Genomic DNA, 11436 nt, shown 5'->3' with positions numbered 1-11436 from the left:
AGTAGTCAAGAATGGCCATATCATCATTTGGTTCTTTTCAATATTCACCAATATTTGGCTTGTTTGTCCTTATGAGAGCCACATACATTTTCTATAACAGCTTGTGAATGCTAGGGTTGTATCACAATTGGAGAGTCAGCCCAAAAACGTAACCCAACAAGGTTTACTCTTTATTCTAGCTAGAATTTCAAGTTTCTACTTATCCTTTTTAGATGGAATTTCTGCATTTTGTTACTGTTGTTCATGTTAAGATGTACATGTGTAGGTTGTCATCGTGGCTCTGTGTTCAAATATGGAATTCGCTGCAGAACGTGAAAAAGGAAGAAGCTGAGATTAAAAACAACTTGCAATACAAAAACAGGCGGCACTCAATTGAATAACTTTGATTTCTTGGTGCACACAGGTCCCACCTGGAAGCTTGGCACAATATTAATTGGAGATTTTCTCCACAAAGACATCTAAGTTGGGGTATCCGAAATAAGCCCAAAGTTGCATTGTTCAAATAATTTCGTTTGATGGGGGCATCTGCTGAAGCTGTTGCATTGGAAAAAGTGCAATCCTCTACAAGCAAAAAACGGACTTACGGTGATGTTGAAGATCATCAGTTCATGGCAAAGAACCTTGCGAATGTCTGGGAAGAATTTTTAAGTGATAGTTTGCCCGGCAATAATGGAAATACCACTACACAAAGAGAAACTAGGCTCCATAATAAGAGAAGAAAGCTTTTGCAGTTTGATCATATCTACAAACTTGATTATTATGGAACCTTCTCCAAGAAAAGGAGAAGATACTTTGCATAGTCTGAAGGCTGTTATTTATTAAAGAAAGATATAGTGTTGTTAACGTTGATAGCACAATGAAAAACATATGAATCACCTTGAAGCTCATGGATTCCTAATCCTGCACTACACGAGAGGGAAAGTTTCTGGTTTTGACTGTCTGGCTTTAATGCAGTGATAGCATTAGGCCTCGAAATCATTTCAGGAAGGATTGTCCTTTGGACTATGAGATTGATAGCGACATTTTTGGTAAAGAGTATTTATCAATATTTTTGTAAGCTTTTCTTAATCTGTTAAATATCTTTAGTTAGATCCCCGGGAAAGCCTTTCTAACTGCGACAAGGATAATGAGGAAGAAAAGATTGAGGTTGAGACAAAGAATTTTAAATCTGAAGAAGATGATGATAGTGACGGTTTTTTTTTTACCTAATGGATATCTTTATGAAGCTGAGGTAAATTCTAGAGAAATAATTATTTGATGAGGTTTTTTAATCAGGAGTACATAAAAGACCTTTGCCGTCATTTTAATATTTCTTGTTGTAATGCCCAAGTTTTCTTGGGGTAATTGAGGGTTCATCACGTTGTAGTGTTACTGGAATTTACCTCAAAATAATGTTTTTATGGAAGTTGGGATATAAATTGAGTGCAACCATAGTTTCTTTGGGGATGTATAGAGTTGAAGATAATTTTATTGGCCTTGATCGTGCCATATGCATCATAGTGTTATGACTCTCTTATATTTTAAATGTAGTCAAGAATGGTCATATCATCATTTGGTTCTTTTCAATGTTCACCAATATTTGGTTTGTTTTTCCTTACCAGAGCCATTGACATTTTCTATAGCAGCCTGTGAATGCTAGGGTTGTATCACAATTAGAGAGTCAGCCCACAAACATAGTTCAACAAGGTTTACTCTTTATTCTAGCCAGAATTTTAAGTTTCTATTTATTCTTTTTAGATGGAATTTATGCATTTCGTTACTGTTGTTCATGTAAGCATATGTACATGTGTAGGTTGTGACCCTGGTGATGAATCTGTTGATGTTGGTGGGGATGAGATGCCTGCAACGAACTTCGCTAGTGTTGATATTGAGAAAGAGACGACAATAGTTAGCATCGAATGTAGTAGCTCACGCAGTGATTATGGATCTTTCTCTAGTGGTATTGTCTTTGGACAGGAATTGAGCCTTTTGATGTTTCTCAAGTGGTATTCTGTTTTTGAGTTCATTCATTTACTTTGGTCATTCTTTTTTATCAGATTCTATTCTAATTTATGACTGTCTTATATTTTAAAAGTAGTCAAGAATGGCCATATCGTCATTTGGTTCTTTTCAATATTCACCAATATTTGGCTTGTTTGTCCTTATGAGAGCCACAGACATTTTCTATAACAGCTTGTGAATGCTAGGGTTGTATCACAATTGGAGAGTCAGCCCAAAAACGTAGCCCAACAAGGTTTACTCTTTATTCTAGCTAGAATTTCAAGTTTCTACTTATTCTTTTTAGATGGAATTTCTGCATTTTGTTACTGTTGTTCATGTTAAGATGTACATGTGTAGGTTGTCACCGTGGCTCTGTGTTCAAATATGGAATTCGCTGCAGAACGTGAAAAAGGAAGAAGTTAAGATGAAAAACAACTTGCAATACAAAAATAGGCGGCACTCAATTGAATAACTTTGATTTCTTGGTGCACACAGGTCCCACCTGGAAGCTTGGCACAATATTAATTGGAGATTTTCTCCACAAAGACATCTAAGTTGGGGTATCCGACATAAACCCAAAGTTGCATTGTTTAATGAATTTCATTTGATGGGGGCATCTGCTGAAGCTGTTGCATTGGAAAAAGTGCAATCCTCTACAAGCAAAAAACAGACTTACGGTGATGTTGAAGATCATCAGTTCATGGCAAAGAACCTTGTGAATGACTGGAAAGAATTTTTAAGTGATAGTTTGCCCGGCAATAATGGAAATACCACTACACAAAGAGAAACTAGGCTCCATAATAAGAGAAGAAAGCTTTTGCAGTTTGATCATAGCTACAAACTTGATTATTATGGAACCTTCTCTAAGAAAAGGAGAAGATACTTCGCATAGTCTGAAGGCTGTTAATTATTAAAGAAAGATATAGGGTTGTTAACGTTGATAGCACAATGAAAAACATATGAATCACCTTCAAGCTCATGGATTCCTAATCCTGCACTACACGAGAGGGAAAGTTTCTGGTTTTGACTGTCTGGCTTTAATGCAGTGATAGCATTAGGCCTCGAAATCATTTCAGGAAGGATTGTCCTTTGGACTATGAGATTGATAGCGACATTTTTGGTAAAGAGTATTTATCAATATTTTTGTAAGCTTTTCTTAATCTGTTAAATATCTTTAGTTAGATCCCCGGGAAAGCCTTTCTGACTGCGACAAGGATAATGAGGAAGAAAAGATTGAGGTTGAGACAAAGAATTTTAAATCTGAAGAAGATGATGATAGTGACGGTTTTTTTTTTTAACCTAATGGATATCTTTATGAAGCTGAGGTAAATTCTAGAGAAATAATTATTTGATGAGGTTCTTTAATCAGGAGTACATAAAAGACCTTTGCCGTCATTTTAATATTTCTTGTTGTAATGCCCAAGTTTTCTTGGGGTAATTGAGGGTTCATCACGTTGTAGTGTTGCTGGAATTTACCTCAAAATAATGTTTTTATGGAAGTTGGTATATAAGTTGAGTGCAACCATAGTTTCTTTGGGGATGTATAGAGTTGAAGATAATTTTGTTGGCCTTGATCGTGCCATATGCTGTCCTAGTGTTATGACTGTCTTATATTTTAAATGTAGTCAAGAATGGTCATATCATCATTTGGTTCTTTTCAATGTTCACCAATATTTGGTTTGTTTTTCCTTACCAGAGCCACTGACATTTTCTGTAGCGGCCTGTGAATGCTAGGGTTGTATCACAATTGGAGAGTCAGCCCACAAACATAGTTCAACAAGGTTTACTCTTTATTCTAGCCAGAATTTTAAGTTTCTATTTATTCTTTTTAGATAGAATTTATGCATTTCATTACTGTTGTTCATGTAAGCATATGTACATGTGTAGGTTGTGACCCTGGTGATGAATCTGTTGATGTTGGTGGGGATGAGATGCCTGCAACAAACTTCGCTAGTGTTGATATTGAGAAAGAGACGACAGTAGTTAGCATCGAATGTAGTAGCTCACACAGTGATTATGGATCTTTCTTTAGTGGTATTGTCTTTGGACAGGAATTGAGCCTTTTGATGTTTCTCAAGTGGTGTTCTGTTTTTGAGTTCATTCATTTACTTTGGTCATTCTTTTTTATCAGATTCTATTCTAATTTATGACTGTCTTATATTTTAAATGTAGTCAAGAATGGCCATATCGTCATTTGGTTCTTTTCAATATTCACCAATATTTGGCTTGTTTGTCCTTATGAGAGCCACGGACATTTTCTATAACAACTTGTGAATGCTAGGGTTGTCTCACAATTGGAGAGTCTACCCAAAAATGTAGCCCAACAAGGTTTACTCTTTATTCTAGCTAGAATTTCAAGTTTCTACTTATTCTTTTTAGATGGAATTTCTACATTTTGTTACTGTTGTTCATGTTAAGATGTACATGTGTAGGTTGTGACCGTGGCTCTGTGTTCAAATATGGAATTCGCTACCCAGTTTATGATAAAAAAGAAACACTAGTAAAGAAACAAAATTACATAAAAGGCTGACCTATTTCTTCTATATTATTATTTCTTATACCATTGCCTTACGGCGTTTTCTTTGCAACATGTGGTGCAAATGCTAGATAAAGATTTTGCATCAACGTATTTTTGTAATGTCTTGAATTTTGTAAAAGGTATTTTTGATCGTCAAGTATTTTCCTAAAACGTTATTAATACTCTATGGCATTAATTTGCACAAGGTTAGATAATTACTAGGAGCGAGACACTATGGTTTTGCACGATTAAAATTGTATGGGGATAATTACACGAAGGTTTCCCAACAAATCTGAGAGCAAGGGCACACTTGTCCTACAACTATGTGTTGTAATTAAAGAATAATCACATGCATCATGGAATTGAACGCCGGCACCACGAGTACGTTAGGGTAACTTGTAACTTGTAAAACCTTGTAAATAAGGTTTTGTTAAAGAGGGACTTTTAGCTCAACTGAATGGTAACCTTTACTACAATAAAAAAGTCAATTTTCTCTTCTAATAGAAAACTAGGTGTTGAAAACTTTCACCTATTTCTTGATAAATAAACATGTCTCTAAAAGTGTGGTTTATGGAGAGTAGGTTGAGGAGTACAAGTGGAGGTGAAAAAAGAAATTGACTTTGGTACACGTTTTTTACTTTATTAATACAAATTGGATGATGCTCTAAATATAGGTTCGATTCCCTTACCCTCTGAAATACAATGAAGGTAAAATTATGGGTGGTTTGTATCCAAAATATTTTGCTATACAAATTTGTGGGCATTGTAACAAGCTATAGTTCAGTAATGGGAATGTATTTTTTTCATTTATACAATTTAGGAATATCACTTCCCAATATTTCGATTTCATTTACCAGTGGATCTATTCAGGGAAAGTCGGTATGTTATGCACTTGTTCCTTGTAATATTACTTTGTTGGTTCATATGAGTGTGTGGTCTTGCGACACTTGGATGAAGGTTTTAGAAGTTCTCTTAATTTTCCAGATATAGCAATCACATGTATGGGCAATTTCACTGCATTGAGTAAGTTATTTTAGGAGTTCAAATTTCGATAGTGGATCATTTCCTGTTAAGATACGAGAAATTGAAGAAAATAAAAGGGTTAGAAGGACTCACAACTTGTACCAAAGATCTTTGGACAAGTGATGTCATAATATTGTCAAAGTAGACTCCCAGTTATTTGATGCAAAAATTTTTAGGTATCTCTTCAACGTTCATCAAGTGAACTCCATGTTTCTGCAATGTCACATTTTACAATATGTAGAAAATGTTAGTGTGATTTTTTTTTTTGTTATTGGTCTCCACTGTTTTGTTTGGCTTGGTTTGGATTTTCTGTTGAGTATTTTGGTGTGAGGAGGAAGGATGAGCAACAACAATGGGATGCATGTGGAAAGACGAGTACAAATTTAGACTAAAGATGGAAAATGGGCATGGGGCTTGGGATGGATTCAAGCATGGGTAGGCCTCTAGTTTCCCACTTTGGAATTCTTGATGGAGATTAACTCTAGAATTCTTTATGGGGATTATGAGAGGAAGTCAACAATATATAAGATGCAGATTACAGTTTGATCTTGCTAATGTTGCTCTCCGTGTAGTAAGCTTGGCTTGCCAAGTTGTAGCATTGGTGTCCATGGCCAACAATCAACTGTCTCGGGTTGTTACTGTGTTTTGGTTCAAGCTTGTTGTGTATTCCGAGTCGTCCTATTCTGATTCATTTGAGTGAGCTTCAAGCTATTTTTGTAGTCTTTCATGGCTTGGCTTTGGAATTTGAGGAAGTGGGTGTGTGGTATTTTGTGTTGTTGTAGTGTAGTATGCATATTTAGTAACATGGAGAGGGATTTGTTGTTTTAATAGTTTTCATTATTTTTACGTTTATGACTATTTTGATCTTAGTGTTTGTGTGAAGAGCTTTAGTGGGAGTTGTAGCTATAGCTACTGCTCATTCATTGCTTCAACTTATGCTATATGGGTTGAAAATGGTGAAGATAAAATGTACTATTTTCAGTAGGAATTCATGCTTGGTTGTTGTTTGCATGCCATTAGGTATCCCACAAGAATTGTATTCTTAGTTTTGAAAATTCATGTGATTAGAAACACGGTTTAAACGTACTCACAAACACACATGTATGTCATTGAAGGCTTCTTTCTCACAAAGGAAAGGGACAACCTTCCTTCAGACATATAAGTATCATTGAAACCTTGTTGCTGAACAAGGAAGGGGATAACCTTCATGTCTCTCACACATATATTATTGAAGGCCTGTTCCTCAACAAGGAAAGAGAGAACCTTTACTAATTTGGCTACCTAAACTTTTGAGTGAAAGGATGGACTTATTCGTTGCAAATAAATAAAAAATCAATGCAAGAAACTTCTTCTTCTAGCTTGGAATTGACATGTTTTTGTTGTGAGTAATGTGTTCCTAACATGCAATTGACAAGATTGTAGCCTGAGTTATGTGTTAGATACTATTTCTGTTATAGAATTCTTCATAATAATTGTTATTTCTGAACTTATTTCATCGAGTAAGACAAAAAATCAATGTAATAAGTCTCTTCTTCTAGGTTGAAATTAACAAGATTTTGGTGTGAGTAATGTGTAATGTGTTTCTAATTTGGATTTGACAAGTATTTTGTGTGAGTAATGTGTCTTTAGCTTGAAATTAACATGTTTTTGGTGTGAGTTATGTGTTAGGGACTATTTTTATTTTAGAATTGTTTATAATAATTGTTATTTATGGACTTATTCCATCCACAGAGAAAAAATATCAATGCAATAAGTCTCTTCTTCTAGCTTGGAATTGACAAGTTTTTGGTGTGAATTATGTATAAGATACTTTCTGTTTTAAAATTGTTAAAAACAATGGTTATTTCTAGACCTATTCCTTTCACGGAGATAAAATCATCAATGTAATAAGTCTCTTTGTCTAGCTTGGAATTGACAAATATTTGGTGTGAGTAATGTGTTTCTAGCTTGGAATTGATGAATTTTTGGTGTGAGTAATGTGTTTCTATCATGGAATTGACAAGTTTTTCATGTGATTTACCATTATGACACTTTTTCTATCATGTGTAAGGAGATAGAAAATTTTGTGATGTTATCATAACATAATCCTATAACATGATGTTATGAAATCCATAATTTCCATTTATTATAAGTTTAGTCTTTTAGTTTTTAAAAGGTTCAGATACTATGCACACAATATTGTTAATATTAGTGTATACGCTATGATCCAAAGAAATGCCAAAATATATAAAGTGAAATGTATATTTTATTTTTAAATCCAATAATATTTATTAGATTATCTAAATCATAAGATAAGCCATATTAATGAAGTTATATTTTAGTTTTTCTTGATAACATTCAACAATTTCACTATGTTGGTTATCTTATATGTCCCATCACATCTCCTTTGTCATATCTCATATATAGAAATGCTATGGCATGTCCACGTGAAAGACATTCGATTTCAGGTTCCTAGATTTTATTGTTAGTGTTCCATGAAATTTCAAACCAAGGTTCAAGATTTACTAAATCATTTTCTTGTCATGGTCATTTTGTTACTTTACATATCATAAATATGTGAAATTTGTTAACATAATTATGCTATTGAAGGGTAATTTCTTTAATCAAACATTTATTGATGAAGTGTTAATTTATTATGAGAACGTCAATCTTGAAGATCAAAGTTTTACACTTAACGTTGAAGGGAAAAGATTAAATGTAACATTTCTTGAAAAGAATAATAATGACACAAAAAGCCAAAAAAATAGTACAACAAATCCAAATCGAACCTTAATAACTATGCACTAAACATCTGAGCATAAAGACACAAAACTCAAAAAATATTATATGACAAACCCAAATTCCAATATTGACGACCATGCACTAAGCCAATCATCACTTAATGAATGAAACCATGACATATCACAGAGGAGTTGTCTTTACTGTGACTTTTTGGACTTTCCGGTGCCGGAATCTAGTGGAAAAGTTTGAGTTGAAATCTTGATTTTTGTTATTTAAACTAGTTTTTCGACTGTATATATGGATTCAACACCCTAGAAAACCCGTAGGGCACTTTGATTGCACAGGATTACCCATCAAGCTTGTGATTTCAATAAATTCTTGCTGGATTTTAGAGAAATTAAACTGGAAAAACCCACTGTAAAAGCTTCCAAAAAGTCGCACTAAAGAGAATTCCTATCATAGAGAGTCATTTTCCGGCAGGTGCTCCATCACTCCAAGAGGGTCCACCGTTCAGTGTAGTTAGTGCAAGTAGTGCACTCCGATGTAGCAAATAGAGAGTGGATTAGAACATTACTTAATCTAATCAATGCCATCTCCCTTTGAGAATTTCAAACACACCATCCAAGTGGGGAAATTTCAAAATGATGCTCGAGTCTTCACTAATCTCACTAATCATGCCCAGACATTACTGCCAGTGTGCCCATGCAGAGTTACTTCCAGAACCACAATGTCACCGAGGAAGCTCAACCTTGGCTTCTGAGGTTGTATTCTGACCCTCTACCTAATGGCCATTTAACTTCGATTTTCTAGGACTAATAGTTTATAGAAAGTTATTCAGTCTAATGGATTAGTATTAAACTGTAACTGCGTGCACGAAAGCATCTAAACTATACAAGAAACAGTCATGTATTTTGATTAGGAGCAATGATCAAATTTGAAGGTTTGATCTTAATTTCATTCGGAAGGGCATACATTCATATAACCCTTCAAGGATGAAAGATTATAAAAAATTTGCACTTCTACTGAAAAGTATATATTGAATAAACCTCTCGTAAGAAAAATCCATATCGAAACTGTGTCATTCTAGATCTTTAAAATCTTTAAAATTTAATGAGTAGCTACATTAAAACACTACAAAATCTCAATATAACTAGTAAATAAGTAAAAACAAATCTCAAATTCCATTAAAAAAAAAGTAAATATATGTTTCTTATATTCATTCAATGATCTTCAAAAATATTTCGACTTACATAATTGAAAATATAAATGTATTTTCCAATGGGAATGGCTTTCCAGTTCTAATTTATTTCCATACATCATAAGTAGCATTCCAATCTATCGCATTTAGAGCATGAAGATCACTTAGAGATAGAAACATTAAAATATCTATCATCTCCATTGAATGTCTTTATCTATCAAATTTTTTTATCCTGTCTAATTTTCAAAAACCTCTTTCACACACTAATGTGGTTGTTGGGATAAAGAGAATGGATTTCCATAATTGCATCAAATACAGAAAGTCTTCAAACCATTCAGGTTCATCTACACATAGGTCTCATGCCATACATATGTTTTTTATGGTATGATTTACAAATAGTACAATTAAATTCATCCATTTCACCGAGACATCTAGCAACATCCACAATAAATGATTCCCCAACGCTAAATTTTTCACATAAACATTTCAACTATTTTTTTTCTGGACAATGTATATCATTCACTTCTTCATAATAATATTGAGAAGTGAAAAACTTGGCCACATTAAATACATGTAAATCTATGAATCATTTACAACAAAACATTTTCCCAAAACAATACAATCACCTAGTAGCCTCGATCCTTTCATATTTGGAAAAAGTTCGAACCTAAATGGATGTAAATGTACCATACCTATGCTATCTACAAATTCAAGTGTTCCTCTTTTTGCTTTAACTAAAAATGAAGACATGTGCATTGCATCTACACAAAAAATGGTTCCAATAAATGTTTAGGAAGCATGTTAATACAAACATCTAAAGTAGTGGCAATAGACGTAATATCAACATGATGCTCTTCAAAATTTTGATTCAAATTATTTAATTCAATGAGTATGTCTGCAAGTAGATGAATGTAAAATTTCACTTGAAATATTGCTTCCAACTCATACATTTTTTTCTCCCCTAAATCTTGATCCTTTAATAAAGAATGCAAGTGTTTAACAAGTATTTACAAGACCTTTCCTCTAGAGAGCTACCTAATTTCATGAATTTGATAGACTTCTAACTTAGTAATTTGAAATTTATACATTAGCTCTCTCAATTTTCCATGTATTAGTTGATATCCCAAGCCACAAATACACTTTGTTTCCAAATTTGTTAATATATTGCGACTGTAGAAAATGAGATGAAACCTCATTTGTTGTTAATTCTTCCTAGGAGATATGCAATGTGTAACTAATAAATGAGGAGAATATGAAGCTTAGAAGATAAACCTTCATGAATACCCATCATGGAAGATGCACCATCTGAACCAAAATGAATGAACTTCCTCAAATATAAATCCATTTATGCTAAAATAGTTCTCAGTAGATCATACATACATTGAGCTATTACATCCTTTATTTGAAGAAAACATATAAACTTTGTTCAACATTGACCTCTTCCTCTATTCGTCAAATATGTATTAATATAAACAATCAATTAATGTTCCATAATTTGGTCAGTTCTTTAATCAACTAAAATTGAGTAAAATGGGGTATGTAAAATTTCATCTTTTAGTTTGTTCCAATAAACCTCTTTAGCAACTTGAAGAAACTCTTTTCTTGGTGTCGTATTTTTGTATGCAGAAAATTCGTTTGTTAGAAGCATGTATGGAGTGAATTTATACCTATTCAAGTCACATATTGACTTATACATTTCTAAAGATAAATCATGTATATCAACAAAATACATGTTTCCAATCATTGATATAATTATCTCCTTCTCAGCATCTACTATTAGCTCTAAATGTTTAGTGATTGGAATATTGCTTCGTTTGCATTTTTCCCTCCAAAAGTTGTAAAAAGAAATTATGATCTCTTTATTTTGCATGGTCACTTAGACCACTGAATTGAAGAGTGGTACTTCTCTCTTTTGCAAATGGAGTCTGACTTTTAAATTTAACACATCAAGAACCTTTTATGACTTCATTACCATTACAATATTTTACAACATAAG

This window comes from Pinus tabuliformis, chromosome X (assembly GCF_031772625.1).
Source record: "Pinus tabuliformis cultivar Carrire ecotype Pingquan chromosome X, CPIR1, whole genome shotgun sequence".
Taxonomy (NCBI): Eukaryota; Viridiplantae; Streptophyta; class Pinopsida; order Pinales; family Pinaceae; genus Pinus; species Pinus tabuliformis.
The sequence above is the reverse complement of the archived record's forward strand: the minus strand, read 5'-3'. Positions refer to the sequence as shown.